General features: G+C 26.9%; 1 long non-coding RNA gene across 4 annotated transcripts in view; it reads left to right on the forward strand.

Annotated features, from left to right (window-relative positions):
* Positions 1 to 17,728, forward strand: part of LOC145245801 (uncharacterized) — a 454,171-nt gene that overhangs the window by 35,041 nt on the left and 401,402 nt on the right. For 3 of the 4 annotated variants that reach the window (XR_013863038.1, XR_013863035.1, XR_013863037.1), the window contains exon 3: positions 3,832 to 3,971. The exons of the other annotated variant lie outside the window; for it this stretch is intronic. This is a non-coding gene — a long non-coding RNA (uncharacterized LOC145245801). The remainder of the gene's footprint in view (positions 1 to 3,831; positions 3,972 to 17,728) is intronic. 4 annotated transcript variants of the gene reach the window in all.

A 17,728-nucleotide genomic window follows, 5' to 3' on the forward strand; every position in this document is an offset into this window, starting at 1 on the left:
TCCATCTGGGCAAGAGCTGCTCATAGCACCCTATCCTGCCTTGACAAAGTTCTAAACCGGCTTCAAAACTTAGTAAGGAACGCCCTTTTCTCCTCCCTGCAACCTGTTTCCCACAGAAGAGATGCTGCGGACCTGTGTCTGCTCTATTATTATTTTCATGACAAGTGCTTGCCTGAGCTTTAATCTACACCCTCCTACTAAACTTTCAAAAAGCATTCCTTTAGTTACAACCACTATCAACAATTTCCCCACCTTCTATTTGTGCCTAAATCTAAATGCAAATTTCATGAACAAAACTTTTTTCCTATAACTGGTTGCCTGTGGAACTTTTCTGTTGACCTGCTTTCCAGCTAACTACAACATGGTCGTCTTCAAGTTCTTGTTAAGCCATTCTCTTAAATAATCAAATTCTATCGAATTTCCACCACTAATGAATTTATATCTGCTGATGTCTCTTAACCTGCATAAATATTTCATTATGAATCCATTTAATTCTTGTTTTTATGCCGAAAATGAAGTTATATATATATATATAGTAGTCATCCACAGATAGACTATTTCACTACGGCTTAACTAGTACCTATCCCAAACCAGAATGCGAACCTACAACCATCAAGTTGATAGTCAGCAGTAGGCGCCCACAAACGACTTCCTCAAATATCTATTTATATAAACATCTGATTGCCATTAATTTGTGTCAAAACTGAATTATTTTTTCTACATTTTATTCAAGTGACATCAAAATAATTTGGAAGAAGTGAAGCAAAATAAGCAATGAATTAGAAACCACGTCTATAATTTTCAGTGCTGAATTTGATTTAGATTCGGTAAGATACTAAGCTAAATTAAAATAAAAAACACAAAAACATGCTAGATGATCTCACAAAAGTTAAAAATATACTTATTCATAAGATGAAAAGATGAAAAATATAAGTTCTGTCAGGCAGTCATTTCTATTTCAATTTTGAATCTTAAATTTCTTTTAAATTAAAATACCACAAGGTTTCTTAACTTGTCAAAATCCAACATTGATATATGATTGTGTTGCTGAAAAAAAATAAAAAACAAATTACCGAGAGGAAGAAATCAAAATATCAAAAATCAAATTCAAAAAATAAATGAAGACAAACACAGTTATGATCCATGCAGCTTAGGCTTGCGTTCAATTTATTGCTAGACTAGGGTTGCTCCAGACAGTGGTCATGAGACAACTGACCAATGAAATTCGGGGATCCCAGTAATACTGGAAGCAGTTTTTGTTCAGCAACACATACTCAGTGATGTTGTACGTACATAGACGATATCCAGTTGATATGCAAATGAGGGCACCAGATGCCCCAAATGACCGATACACTACTGTCATAGTAGTTGTGGCAATAAAAGTAATAAGAGAAAGAAGTAGCAAAGTTGTAATAGTACTGGTAGTGAAAGGTAAATTATAGATACAGTATCTACTACTATATCTGGTAAACAGATCATTTCATAAAAATAAGTTAGTCATGCAAAAGTATTGAACATTTGAGATAGCCAAATACAATTCTTTTGTTTTAATTTTCATTCATGAAATGACTGTAAAAGGGAAGGGAAATGCAAAAATAATAAAAAGAGACAGAAAAAATAAAAAAAAAAGATTGAGAAACAGACATTTAAAAAAATATATGTATTTTTTGTTTTGTTTTTGGGATTCTGGTTATCTGCTTATGATGGTAAGGAGGGACAAATGAGTATTTTGTGTCTTTCTGTCTCAAATCAATTGCATGTCTCCATTGATGATCAAATACGCATTTGCTTATATAATAAATGGCAGAAAGAGATAAAATTTTGCCCTTCTTGATCAAGGTAAAGCAGGTGCCAATGTGTGCGATTATATTAGGATTTTTTCATTTGCAAATAATATTATACATATAAAAGTGTGTCATTCATAGCAGTGCATTTTGAAAGACAATGTGTAAATTTTTCTATGTGTTAAATCTCTGTCTACATGATACAATAAACATGATTGTATCTAGTGATTAGACTTTTAAATAATTATGCAAATTACTGATTTAAAAATCTGTTAGAATGTCAATTGCTTTTTTCTTCTTTTTCCTTGATAATGGTCTCTCTCTTGTATTCCTCCATTAACATTAATAAAGAAATGTAGTGGGAGATAAATAATTTTTTGAAAAATCAAGAAATTAGTAGTATAGTTTATTCATAATTAAAGGAACCAGTCTGTATCTATAGGTGTTCTTCTCTTATTCACAACTTTAGTTATCTGTGGTAAACTATTCTATTTAATAATAGTTCTAAATCAATTCAGATATGACAGCCCAAATAAAACCATACGTTGAAATGAAAAGTTCTCAGCTTTATTGTATATTTTGTATGTTACACACACACACACACACACACACACACACACACACACACACACACACACACAATTAAACATATATATATATATATATATATATATATATATATATGTTTAATTATATATATAAATAATTAAACATACATATATATATATATAATTAAACATACATACATATATATAAATAATTAGACATACATACATATATATATATATATATATGTATATAAATAATTAAACATACATACATATATATATATAAATAATTAAACATATATACACATATATATATAAATAATTAAACATACATACATATATATATATTAATAATTAAACGTACATACATATATATATATAAATAATTAAACATACATACATATATATATATATATATATAAATAATTAAACATACATACATATATATATATATATATAAATAATTAAACATACATACATATATATATATATAAATAATTACATATATATATATATATAATTAAACATACATACATATATATATATAAATAATTAAACATACATACATATATATATATATAAATAATTACATACATATATATATATAAATAATTAAACATACATACATATATATATATAAATAATTAAACATACATACATATATATATATAAATAATTAAACATACATACATATATATACATAATTAAACATACATACATACATATATATATATAAATAATAAAACATACATACATATATATATATATATATAAATAATTAAACATACATATATATATATAAATAATTAAACATATATATATATATAAATAATTAAACATACATGCATACATATATATAAATAATTAAACATACATACATACATATATATAAATAATTATACATACATACATATATATATATAAATAATTAAACATATATACATACATACATATATATATATATATATATATATATCAATAAATTAAAGAATAGATCATTTATCAGACAAATAGTTTTTTTTCTACTTGAAATTAATTAAAATGACATTCCATCAGAATTATTTGTCAGTGTAAAACAGTTTACTAAATATAATATTATTTGCAGAATAGTATGTTAATTTAAGTGTTTAAAAAGTCTGTAATGTGTTGATAAAGCAACTGTCACTATGACAATGTGGTTGATAAAAATAAAATAGAAATAAATTTTGATCAATTCAAAGAAAGAAAAATAAATTAAGAATAACTAGAAAAAGAAATTTAAATAAAATAATAATTAAAAAAACAATCGAAAAAAAAAACAAAACAAACCCAAAACAAAATAAAATAAAACAAAAACAAAAACAGACATATACAAACGGATTTACTAACAATGAGATATATACTAAATTTTTTGGGGAAAAGAAAGGGAGATGTTAAAAATAAAAGGGGGTAAAAAATTGGGAAAGACAGACAAAGATCAGAGGAAAAATTTTTAATATTTTTTTTTATGTCTCTTGTAGATTTTTGGAAGACAAGGCACAAACTTAAAACACAAACCCTACAGATCTAAAGAATTGTACGCCTGAGAGAAAGTGCTGTTGGGATCCTTGCAACCATTTTTTAAAGAAAAAATGAGAAAAAATTTAAGAAATACACACACGTAAGTTGCTACCAAAATTCTCACAACGTAAATACCATAAGTACCTACTTGGTCCATATGTGAATGTGGTAGCAGTCTAATAGGGACGCCTGCTCTGCAGGGTCCTTTTCATTGGTCAGTGTAGCACCTGGAATAAAGGACTGGTTGGGGCAGGAATGAATAGAATAGAGTGGCACCTATCTATCTATGTATATAAGTATGATATGTTTTTCAAGGTGGCCAAATAAACACAGAAGAGATTGAGATGGGATGAAAGGGGTGAGGGTATGGATGAATACATCAAGAGAAATAGATACAATTAAGTTTGTTTTGTTTTTTAGGTTTTTTTTTAGTTTTTGGTTTTTGCTTCTTTTTTTCGTTTTTTTTTCATTTTATTTGTTTTTAAATATTTTTTTGGCATAATTGACAATGAGAAATCTCAGGAGGTTTTTTTTTGTCTGTAATTCTAAGTTACCATCTGCAACAAATGGAGCCTAAACTGAGAGAGAATTTCTCATAGTCAGTCTGTTTTAGATTGAAAAGGAAAAAAAATTAAAGAAAAATTACATATTTGATAATTTGATTCCTTCCTTAAATCTGTATAGTAGCAGTAGTAGTAATAATAATAATAATAATAATAATAATAATAATAATAATAATAAAGATGATGATAATAATCCTCCAAAATATGATTAAAAAGAATTAACATTATGATAATCCTCCTGTAATAGATTAGAATTTGGCTTTGTGAAAGATTTTTCCGTTTTTTTCTTTTCTTTATTACTTTATAAAAAAAAAATGATCTTTCACAAATAGATTAGAAATTGTTGAAAATAAGATATTATTTCGGAAATAACCTCCTTGAATAGATTAGAATTTCTCACACAAAGGGGGGGGGGGATCAGGAATGTACACCTTCTGGGTTATGTTCGAAACAGTGTACACAAATTAAGTAGGAATAACCAGGAAATAGCAAATACAATAATGGTGAGGATGATAATGATGATGATCATGGTAGTGGTAATAATAATAACAACAGAAAAAGGATGGGAGACAACAAAACGACAATGGGGAGACGACAGTTATGGCAACATAAAGAAATGCAAATCTAATAAATAAATAAATGAGTGAATAAATAAAATATACTTCACAGAAAAAGAAAATAAGTTGAATGAAAGGAAAATAAAGAAAATATGAAGAAAAAAAACACAGAAATTTTTATTTTGGTTTGTTCCATAATTTAGTGTTAAAAAAGAAAGAAATGTGTTTTAGAAATTTGATATGTTATATAGAAGAGAATGAGCCTTAAAATGCACATATGAATTTATATATGTATAGAAATTGCTGTATACATGTGTATGGGACTTATAATGACTTCATTTTCCCACATGACCCTGTAAGACAGTAATACCATTGAACTGATGTAAGCTTGTCACGACCTGACCAATAAAAGACAAAGAAGTTAATAATCAACACATCTATGATTAGCATTCATGGTCGATTGCCAGAAACAAAGTTATACGTTTTAAGTTAATACGAAAAAGATAGACAAGGAGATCATTTCAGTCTGTTGATTTGCTGCCTCTCTGAGATGCCTAAAGTTTGGCAAAAACCCCAAAAAACAACGACTGATATTCAAACCGATTGTCAATAATTTGGAAATGTGAGTGGGTGGTGGTGGTAGGACACAAGATATTTTTTGTTTTCTTTTGTAATTATGAAATAAACAAAGAACCAAAAATGATAATTGATTAGATTATACTGAGATCATGAAAAAAGATATGGGAGACATCCAATTAATTTTAAAATTGAACCCTTTCTCTACATTATAAAATAAATAAAAATTTTAAAAGTTTATAAAATACACTAAATGTTCTTTCTCTGGCAAAAAGCTATCATTTACATTTTTTTTAGAGCACCCATAAATATTTGTTGCCAGAAAAGAGTTGATGAAGGGAAGACAAGTATGAATTTAGAAAAGGCAAGATTACTACAACAAAAATATTTACACTAACATTTTACACTGATATAATATATAAACAAATCTAGAATTGAATTTTTTAAAAGTTCAAATTTTAGCTATTGTCTGTCTATTAGAACAAAATGAAGAAAGATTTTGAGTTGCACAATTTACCAATGATAATATAGACAATTTTATTTTATATATTTGCAGCATTAGATGAATATGATTAATTATAATTTATAATTCAATTATATATTTGCAGCATTAGATGAATATGATTCACCGGTGGAACATCCAGTAAAAATATTTGTATAAATTGACACAATAATCACTTAAAATGCAAAGCTTTGTTGTTCTTAGCATATCTTTTAAGTATAATCAATATTGTTGATACAAAATCTTGGGCTTGAACATTTTTGAGCCTGATCTCCTTGGCATTGTAAGGTTGGCACAACCAAGGTTGATAATATTGTTGATACATTAAGAACAATTTGTGGGCATCATTTGTGCAGTGTAAAGAAGGGAAGTTTTGCTATAGAAAATTTAGTAAATGATTTCTTTAAGCAATGATAATTATTACATAGTAAAAAACTAGAGAAATTAATGTATGAACACAACTAACATAAATGAATAAAATATGAAATAATCTAAAATCAGCTTTAAAATGTGAGAGGGTAAAATGTGGAAAAGACCAGATGAGTAAACGGGTTGATAAAAAAAAAATCACTAATGCTGCAAACTGATATCTAATTTTATTGAGAGAAAGAAATTTTTACGAGGCACTTTGAACAAAAATTAAATATTGAAATGACTGAATTTAATTGATTGCAACAAATAAAAACAGTTATGTTTTCTTTTATTGTTGAGTCTTTTTGCAAAATCTTTGATCCTATTTTAAAGTTTGTGACATGACATTAACTCAGATTATAGTAATATTATGGTACAATTTCTACTAGAGGAAGAGAAAAACAGATATTTAGTAATTAATATTACAACTACATTTGTTAATTTATTTTACTTATTTTCTCTCTATTCAAGTTAATCAAATTAAGATCAATTAATTGCAAGTTCCAAAGCTGAGTAAAAATAAAATATTAGTATATTTTTAAAAAATGATAATCTTGGATTAATTGGACTAATGTTTTCATCTTGAGTGTTATTTGAGCAACGTTCTTCAGGCATATAAGTCACCATGTTTAGTAAAGGAAAGGGGGAGGGTACAAGGTCCGAGGTAACATTGACTGAGGAACGTTGGAGGTTACATCAACTGAAACGTTATGAAAATAACATTCAAGATGAGAGATTAATTCAAATAATGCAAACAATCATCCCTTATCTCAAAAATTCAAAACTGTGATGATAACCGTATTTAATTTATTTAGAAAATATGTTTTCAGCGTCTGATAAACTAAAAGCAAAACTAAAAACATTGTTCCTCATTCCAATAATTAAAAAATATTTTATGTTTTTTTTTAAATAAATATTTTCTATTATATTTAAAAAAAAAGGATTATATTTTCTTGTTCTAAGTAAAATTATGAGTTTTTGCCATTTTAAGCTATACATTTGTTGTCGTTTCTTGGTAGAAATAAATAACTTGCTTTGCAACTATGAACCTATTCATTTATTTAGTTACATTTCCTCATTCTGTGGATATTTAAATGATATTTACTTTAGTTTTAAATGAACAGTTTTTATACATGAATAGAAAGAAAAAACACCCACAAAAACTGGCAAGTCAGTTTGTTCAGTTTAGGCGAATGAGGGACGGTCAACAAAAACAAATACATACACTTTTATGTTTGTACACACACACACACACACACACACACACACACACACACACACACACACACACACACATAATGTGTGTGTTTTTACATACAGTTTAACAACAACAGATAGGACGGACAGACATGCAGATAAGTGAATGGAACTACTAGCGACAGTTTTCATCCTTGGTTGTATTTCATAATACAAATAGAATAAGGTAGTGATTCTAATCACATAACTACTAATGTCAAAGCTTAAGACTGAACTTTACAAAACTTGAGAAACATTGAAAATCATCTAACAAACAAGCAAACATCTCCGTAAAACTGAAAAACTTTGTTGTTATTTTCTTTTAAATAAATAGATAAGTATTGATGATGGTGTAACCTAAAAAGATTAAATACATCTATGAAGAAACCGGGACTCAGATAAAACATTGGAAGAAAAATAAGATGAAGATGAAATTAAAAAAATAATATATTTGTGTGTGTGTGTGTGTGTATATATATATATATATATATATATATATATATATATATATATATATATATATATATATATATATATTTATGTTTTTGGGTTTAATTATATATTTTAAGCCAGATTTTGTGTTTTAATAGGGTTAGGGATCTAATAAAAAGTGTGTGAGAGAGAGTGAAGAGGTTGAACAAATGTTGATATCAAGTGAGGGTAAATGAATATATATAATTACAGGTCTTATATTACAAAGGTATTAGCAGTTACAATAAAAATATTTTTTTAATTCTTGTATTTTAAAAGTATTATGATTTTTAAACACAACCATTACAAATTTTATGAGACAGTATATAAACATCTACATCAAATGTATTAGTTAAGTTAGTAATTTAGATAAAATAGTATTTATATCTTCTTTTGTGAACAGAAGTTTGACAAGATTTAAAATAAAAAACTAAAAAAGTGATGAATATATGAAGATAAGAAAGTATGTGATACTTAATAAAAATTTAATAGAACTGGATCTTAATTAAACAAAAAATATTCAAACAACCTATTTATGCAGCCACGTTCAAAATAATTTTTTTAATAAACTATGGCTGCTTATAATTTGATTCTATTCTATATAGCATCTTATTTATTCTCTATGGCACTTTATTTTCATCTACTGTTGTCTTATACAAAAAACGAGATATATGCTCTGAAGTCGGAAACATATCTTTATTGAGCTTGTTATTTAAGACAATTTTGATCGATATTATAAAGAATATGTGTCTTAGAATATTTTTTGTATAATCTAAAACAAATAATATTGTTAATTTAATAATAATAAAAATAATAGGAATACCTGACGTTTTCAGATGATTTAGTCCTCTGTGATTTTCTTTTGGGTGCAATAAATATATACTGTTAAATAAATCTCCCAAAGATTAGTCAATGTCCTCCATTTTAAAGTGATGTGCTTGATAAAGTGAAATCAAACCTAAAAGCAGTTGATTTATAATTAAAAAAATATAATACTGGATTTGGTGATTTGAAGATGGGAAGACTGAATTGGTTGCGCTTTTTTTCTTAAGGATTCATGTAACTTCAGTGATAAACAGTCCTCTTTAAGGAAAATAGCAACTGCATACTTTGGGTGTAAGAAATATTATTTTGCAATTTCAATGATTTCAAATAGAGAGAATTGTGAAAATATAAATTCAAGTTAAAAGAAAAGTAAAAATAAACAAATGAATAAAAAGTAAAGCTTTGCTTAGTAATGTCAAGCAAATGTTTAAAATGTGAAATGATGATCAAGTCGTGACAGCAAACATGACACTTTTATAGCAGTATAACCACTGTAGAAACAATACAATAAAAACAAAATCAAGTAGGGAGACTGAAATGAATCCGGTCTTAAAAAATAAATACAATGAGAATGAAAACAACAGGCATGAATAGAAGTGATTACTGTAATAATTAAAGTAGTAGTAGTAGCATCAGTAATTAATGAGTGTGGAGCTACAGAAAGCAGTAATTTTGATTTATGTCATTTGGGCGGTCAGGTTTCAATCCTGGCTTGAGGCAGTTGCCTGTCTAGCCACACTGATAAGCTGTGAAACAGCGAAACAGTACTGTATGTGGATGACACTATATATATATATATATATATACCACTGTCATTAGTTTCCTGGCTTTCAGTGGATATGTCTCTGTGCGTGGCGCCCTAGTGGTAAGAGAAGAAGGTCGGTCATTTAGTTGGTTGGCGCTAGTGCAATAAGAGTGAGAGCACAGCCAGTCAGCAACTGAATCATACTAAGGGTAGCAAGGCATGAAAGGTATGGAAGATAATGGTAACTGTGACAATGAGGATGGTTGCAACAACATCTCCACTGTTTGTATATCAGCACCTTAGGAGTAGAATGAATTAGCTATGAAGTGGGAGTGAACCCTCCAGCACAAACAATGATTAGAATGTTACAATAACAAGGAGCTGGGGTGATTTTAGGTAGCAGTGGATTCTTGCATAATGGACACCTTTGATAATGGTGCGCTTTTTATGTATATCTTTGTATGTGTGTGTGTGTGGAGGTGCTGTAATGAAGACTGGCTAGACAAGCAGTTATAACTACTATTCGAATTCAAAAACAAAAAAAATTATATATACAAATGTCAATTTAAAAATAAAAGACTCACATGTCAGTAAACTTATTAGAAGTTCAAGCCCCTTCAGTTTTAAATAAATTAGGAGTATATTAATTTGACTCAGAATCTGTAATTGCGTGAGAGGAATCCCTTTTACTAATTGTTTTCTCCCTTTTAACAAAAATTACAATATTTGGTCGGTTAACATCTCAAAGAAAAAATCACTTGGATTTAATACAGTTTTTGTTAAAAGGTCTGAAAAAAGTTAGAAGAATCCTAGAAAACATAGAAATCTGAATCATGCAAAATAAAAATTATATAGAAATGATTAATTCATGTTTGAACATTCCATCCAATCTCATCACAACATAATACTAATTATGTAGATGTACATACATATTTATGCATTAAAGTTGATGTGTTACTATTCTGTTACTATTGTTTTTTTTTTTACATATCAAACAAGTAATATATCATTTAAACAAATATTTTAATCAGATGAAGTGTAACCAGTTTAGATATCATTTATTGAAACAGTTACAGTGATAACTGCCATTATTAGAATGATACTTGAGCTATTAGACAGGCAATTTTGTTTTGTTTGTGTATAATATATATATATATATATATATATATATATATATATATATATATATATATATATATATATGCAATATTTGTTCTCGAACAAAAGAATAAATGCTATTGATATTTTTCTAAATTAATAATAATCTCCAATGAAGCTCACATAAGTGCAATCCTAGCAGATTTGAATCGTTCACAATAGTTGCTTCACAAGGGAGATTACCGTATTTTATTCTTTAGTACAGTTGGCAGAGTTACCTTCTCTTTTATATCTGCTGCTTAACTCTCCAAATTAAATTCTAATGTTATTACTATTAAATATTGATAAAAAAAATGCAAAATGTTTATATGATAAAAAAGCAATTCATATAAATCCAGTCTATTGGATAATATTTCTTTTACAGACTATTGTAGACATTACAACTGCATAATAATGTTCTCTACTGTGAGATCACATAAGAGGCAAATGCAGTGCTGAACTTTCATCTGTTGAAAATGTTTGTTTTAACTAATTGATTTATTTAATACAAAAGGAGACTGCATTGCTTATATAATTTGATTGTTTTAAATGAGCAATTACTACACTTTGCTCAAATATCTCTATTGCATACAATACAATTACCACATTTATATTATGATGCTGCTTTAAAAATTAAAAAATTTATAAATATGGCTTCATCTAGATATTACTGGTTAGGTATTAATGATTTTACAAACACCAACTACTAAGAGTGAAACATATCGTCAAATTTTGTCCTTAATTTCACCCCAAAACATCTTTACTAAATGTCTTTTGAAACTCATTTCACAAGGTTGTCATAATGTACTAAAAAAGTATTTTCTTGTTCATTTTTTTTATTATGCATATTTCTTTATTTTTAATCAGTAACATTTATTACTCTTGTTTGTGTGTATATCTCTTTTTTTAATCCAAATATGTTTCAGTGTTATTTTTTTTCATCTCAATAATTTCAGTGTATTTGTTAAACATTGACTTCTACACTGATTCTCAAAATCTGTTTTCCTTGTCAGATCCAACAAAGTTGGTTATTAGAATGAAGATACATGAAGTAGAATATTAGAATCACTTTATTAGAAACATTTTGGCAGAAATGATATTTTTCTTTTCTACTATATATATATATATATATATATATATATATATATATATATATATATGTGTGTGTGTGTATGTGTATATATGAATATGTACAAGTTGCACAGTCACTGATAAATAATTGATATTCTCTGCATAATAGATTAGAACTTGTCTACTTAAAATGATGTCACTGGGTTTACCATCAAAGTATGTGAATTTTTTTTTTTAATTAGAATACCTCAAGCAGAAAATGATAGATTTTATCTTTATAGTAAATACACTCAGTTATCTTTGACGAAAATTTTGACAATGAAACCTGTAACATTTGGTTATAGTAGGATTTTATTTTGTTTCATGTTATGGTTACTAAGTTAATTATAAAAAACATTTTCATTTAGATGTGAGTTTATGTAGGCGTATATACATTTATGGATTAGCTTGTTTGTTTTTAAAGGAAAGATAAATCAACATATCATTTATATGAATATGTACAAGTTGCACAGTCACTGATAAATAATTGATATTCTCTGCATAATAGATTAGAACTTGTCTACTTAAAATGATGTCACTGGGTTTACCATCAAAGTATGTGAATTTTTTTTTTTAATTAGAATACCTCAAGCAGAAAATGATAGATTTTATCTTTATAGTAAATACACTCAGTTATCTTTGACGAAAATTTTGACAATGAAACCTGTAACATTTGGTTATAGTAGGATTTTATTTTGTTTCATGTTATGGTTACTAAGTTAATTATAAAAAACATTTTCATTTAGATGTGAGTTTATGTAGGCGTATATACATTTATGGATTAGCTTGTTTGTTTTTAAAGGAAAGATAAATCAACATGGATTCAATTGTCAGCAGGTTGTTCTAAGCATAATTAGTTTTTTAAAGATCGTTTCAGATCTATAGAAAAATGGGTAAATAAGTTTCATTTGTCCCTTCGCCAGCATGAAGAAAGTTTATTCAGCAGTCTTTCTTTCACATGTTAAACTAGTTTGAACTCATTTTGAGTCAAACTTTTTAATCTTAATTAGATATAAACACATTAATAAAATATAATATTACCAGTTGCTATTTTTTATAAATAATCCTAATTAAAAAAAAACCATTGTATTTAATATTGTTAGGATAGTACATTCTTTGTTTATATTTCTTATCCAACCCTTACAAAAAAATTAGTATTAGAACAAACAAAAAACATGTACTGGATCTAAAACACTATTTTATCAAAGGTTTTGTTAATGCAGAAATTAAAAACATTGTTCAAAAGTCAGACAGAAAAGTTTTATGAGAGATTGAAAGGCATAAATGTGAAATTATGGAAAAAGAAGTTTTTTACTTAGGTTAATCATAACTATCGAAGAATAGAAGAGAAATTTGAAAAAAAAAAAAAAAAAAAAAAATGAAATAATAAAATTGCAAAGAAGTGTAAATATATGAATATGTACAAGTTGCACAGTCACTGATAAATAATTGATATTCTCTGCATAATAGATTAGAACTTGTCTACTTAAAATGATGTCACTGGGTTTACCATCAAAGTATGTGAATTTTTTTTTTTAATTAGAATACCTCAAGCAGAAAATGATAGATTTTATCTTTATAGTAAATACACTCAGTTATCTTTGACGAAAATTTTGACAATGAAACCTGTAACATTTGGTTATAGTAGGATTTTATTTTGTTTCATGTTATGGTTACTAAGTTAATTATAAAAAACATTTTCATTTAGATGTGAGTTTATGTAGGCGTATATACATTTATGGATTAGCTTGTTTGTTTTTAAAGGAAAGATAAATCAACATGGATTCAATTGTCAGCAGGTTGTTCTAAGCATAATTAGTTTTTTAAAGATCGTTTCAGATCTATAGAAAAATGGGTAAATAAGTTTCATTTGTCCCTTCGCCAGCATGAAGAAAGTTTATTCAGCAGTCTTTCTTTCACATGTTAAACTAGTTTGAACTCATTTTGAGTCAAACTTTTTAATCTTAATTAGATATAAACACATTAATAAAATATAATATTACCAGTTGCTATTTTTTATAAATAATCCTAATTAAAAAAAAACCATTGTATTTAATATTGTTAGGATAGTACATTCTTTGTTTATATTTCTTATCCAACCCTTACAAAAAAATTAGTATTAGAACAAACAAAAAACATGTACTGGATCTAAAACACTATTTTATCAAAGGTTTTGTTAATGCAGAAATTAAAAACATTGTTCAAAAGTCAGACAGAAAAGTTTTATGAGAGATTGAAAGGCATAAATGTGAAATTATGGAAAAAGAAGTTTTTTACTTAGGTTAATCATAACTATCGAAGAATAGAAGAGAAATTTGAAAAAAAAAAAAAAAAAAAAAAATGAAATAATAAAATTGCAAAGAAGTGTAAAACTATTTTCAGAGATAATTTTTCGATTCAGAGTGGAATCAAAATCAAAAATTTTTCATTGTATTAAGATAAATTCACAAAATGTTACACTCAAAGCAGAATATTGTTTGATTGGTTTTTAAGGTAATGTTTGAAGAAATAGAAACGTGAAAAGGAAACAACATAAAACTAGAAAATAAATAAAAAGTTTTCTTTTTTCTTAAATATAAAATTAATGTTTATTTTTATTAGGTAAAAAGAAAAAAATCTAAATTTAGACTCCAAAATTTCTACACAGAAAAAAAAGAAAAATAATCAAGTTGACAGACAATATTTTTTAACGTGGATTGTATCAGGAGATACTAACCATATAAAGAATTTCCACAGTGAATCTAAAAGATGAAAGTAAGATATTAAATAATCTAAACATTTTTGGACAAACCTATTTTTCTCTTTTTAATTGTAATATTCTGTATGCTCATTGCATAAAACTTATTAGTTTGTATATTTATTGCGCACCAAAGAAAGATGTTTGATCTGTAAGATCCACTGCGTATTAGATGGACCCCATCTAGAAACAAACCCCTTTCCAATTTCACAAAGAATGGAGAAGGAGTAAGCCACTTCAGACATCAAAGTAAGCTAAAGAATAACATTATTAGAACAGCAGTTTGCAGTTGAACGCACCTTTGATATCAAATGAAGGCAAGGAGAGACAACCAAGAACACAAACGTCGTCTTCACATTGGAAGTAAAATAGGAACAATTCACTGTACAATTTGAAAAAATAAGTTAAACTAAAAGCAAACAGACAGCATAAAAGGAAGCCATGATGAGAGAGCAAAGTTATAGTTCATGTCCTGTGGGAAGGTAGCATGGAAAAAATAAATGTTCCCAAGGAGATAAAAAATGAAAAATGAAAAAAAAATATATATAATAAAATAAAAATAATATGGCAATAAACAACAAAATTGAAAGTAAAAAAAATAATAATAAAAAAAAAACACTACAAAAACAAGTACAAAGCAATATCTAAAATTAATTTTCATGTCTGTTTACATTTTGGATCATGTCTTGGGTGAGAGAGGGGCAAATAAAAATTAATATTTTTTTCTTTTTTTTCTTTTTAAAAAAATACAGCACTGACATCAGTTTTTTTTTTTTTTCAGAGAAAAACATGTTCTTTTTTCTTTTTCAAATTTAGGGAAAATAAATGAAAATTACTACCAATATTTTAAGGCATTGCTCGACAAACAAAAAATCTTTCAACGCTCAATATAGCAAAAGTACAGAATAAAAAATACAGCATACATAAGATCAATTGCTCAAGTTGAAAGAATACCATTTAAAAGACTCCACAGGAAGTAATACATACAATAAAAGTATTGATTAAAAATAAAAAAAAGAAAAAAAAGAAAATAACTTGCAGTCAACTTTGATACAGTAACTATAGTAGCTTACTAAGCCAACATGTCTGCTATTCAAGCTGAAATAGGAGTTTACATTCATTTTGCTCTTTTTTTTACACTACATTCTTTTCTTTTGTGGAGAAAAATAAAAATATACTGATGCTAGCAAATGCTAACTTCAAAAATTTTAATCCACAAGTGATTGTCTCCCCTTGACATAGTAACAATAAAACATCGTGAAGGTTACCCTACTGTTGACAATACAATTAAAATGAGAATGTAAAAAAAAAAAAAAGAAAGAACAAAACAAAAATATATATATGTATATATATAATTTTGGAAACAATATTAGACTTCTTGCAGTATTCAGAAATTGCCACAAAAATATTGGCCAAAATTTAAAAAATGAATTTATATACTGCTTCTTTCCCCCCACCCTCCAAATTTTCTCATTAAAATTCTTTTCAGCATTTTCTTTCTTGTTTTGATGACAATGATGAAAATGGGTTTCTTATAAAAAAAACCCATTAAAAGAAAATCAATTAAAGAAAGAAAATGTGAATTTATTATTTTCTTCAATTATTATTATTTTTATTATTATTGTTATTATCGTTATTATTATTATTATTACATTTTTTCTTTGTTCATTTTGAATTTGCTTTGTGAGATTTTGCAATTTTTCCTTTTTCCCTTTGTGCTACATTAGTCCATTGCTCCCTCTTAATGGCTTTATCATTTATATTTTAATGATTATATTTGTTTCATTATATTATTAATTTTTTAATTGCTTTATATGTGTGTGTGTATGTGTGCTGGCCTCAACAATGGTTAATTTTTCAAAGTTTTTAAAAAATGAGTTTTTGTTAGGCCGAAACGGTAGCATTCACCGGTCACATTGGTGCATTGTACAACAGTAAGGCAACAGAGAGAGAGAGACAATCTACTGATGCACCAGGTAGAGACTCTATCGACTGGCATGATAAAAAAAGAAGGAAGAAATAGTATTTAGAATTGCATTTTTCTTGGAGGAACTGTTTTATTTATTGAGATTTCCTCACAGGGGAAGTCATGAAGCACTGAAAATAATGCATCCTGTTTCATTTTATTGAAAAATTATTTTCTGTCAAAGTTGATAGCCAAACTATTCCACAACCATGCCTATCAATATGCTAAAAACAGCCTACTATCAACATCAGAATATATTACAAACAACTAGCAGGCAGTACATATTAATGGGTGGGTTGTGAAGCCAGCGCTAGAAATATTGTGGCTATCAGAGAGAAAAAATGAAATGAATAGTATTATCAAGATGAAAAGTAATGAAGGATTCATCACACCATCCTTTTAACTACGGGATTATTATTTCTCAAAGTGATTTACTTAGTGGACAATACTGAGATGAAAGGGATAGAAGCAAAAAAAAAAAAAAAAAAAAAAAAAAGAAGAAGATAAACAAAATTTTAGATTTTATATTACCAGACAAGAGGATAAAATAGGTAATAAAAATATTAAAAGACAACTTAATTTTCTATAAAAAACATCGTAGTTGACATGTACTTTGAGGATGTTATATAAATAAACTTATTTTAATCTTGATTGGAGTAAAATGACAGTTGGGTTTCTACACTCCAAATCTATATCATATGTTGAGGTATTTTTCTTTTGGTTCTTTCCTTTGCTTATAGAATATCTATGCAAGGAAAATAAATTTGGTATAATATATTAAAAGAAAACAAAAAACAAACCAACAAATGTAATAACAAAATAGAAGATAGGCCCCCTAAGGATATATATATATATATATATATATATATATATATATATATATATATATATATATATATATATATATTGGAATTTCAAAATGGAAATTAAAAAGAAGAAATGTAAGTTAAAGTCTAGTTAAATAATGAAAGACCATCCAACATTACAGATTGTGCTGACCTTGGTTTGTGTTTGTTTCTGT

Source organism: Euprymna scolopes, chromosome 23 (genome assembly GCF_053919585.1).
Source record: "Euprymna scolopes isolate OS-2025 chromosome 23, ASM5391958v1, whole genome shotgun sequence".
Lineage (NCBI taxonomy): Eukaryota > Metazoa > Mollusca > Cephalopoda > Sepiida > Sepiolidae > Euprymna > Euprymna scolopes.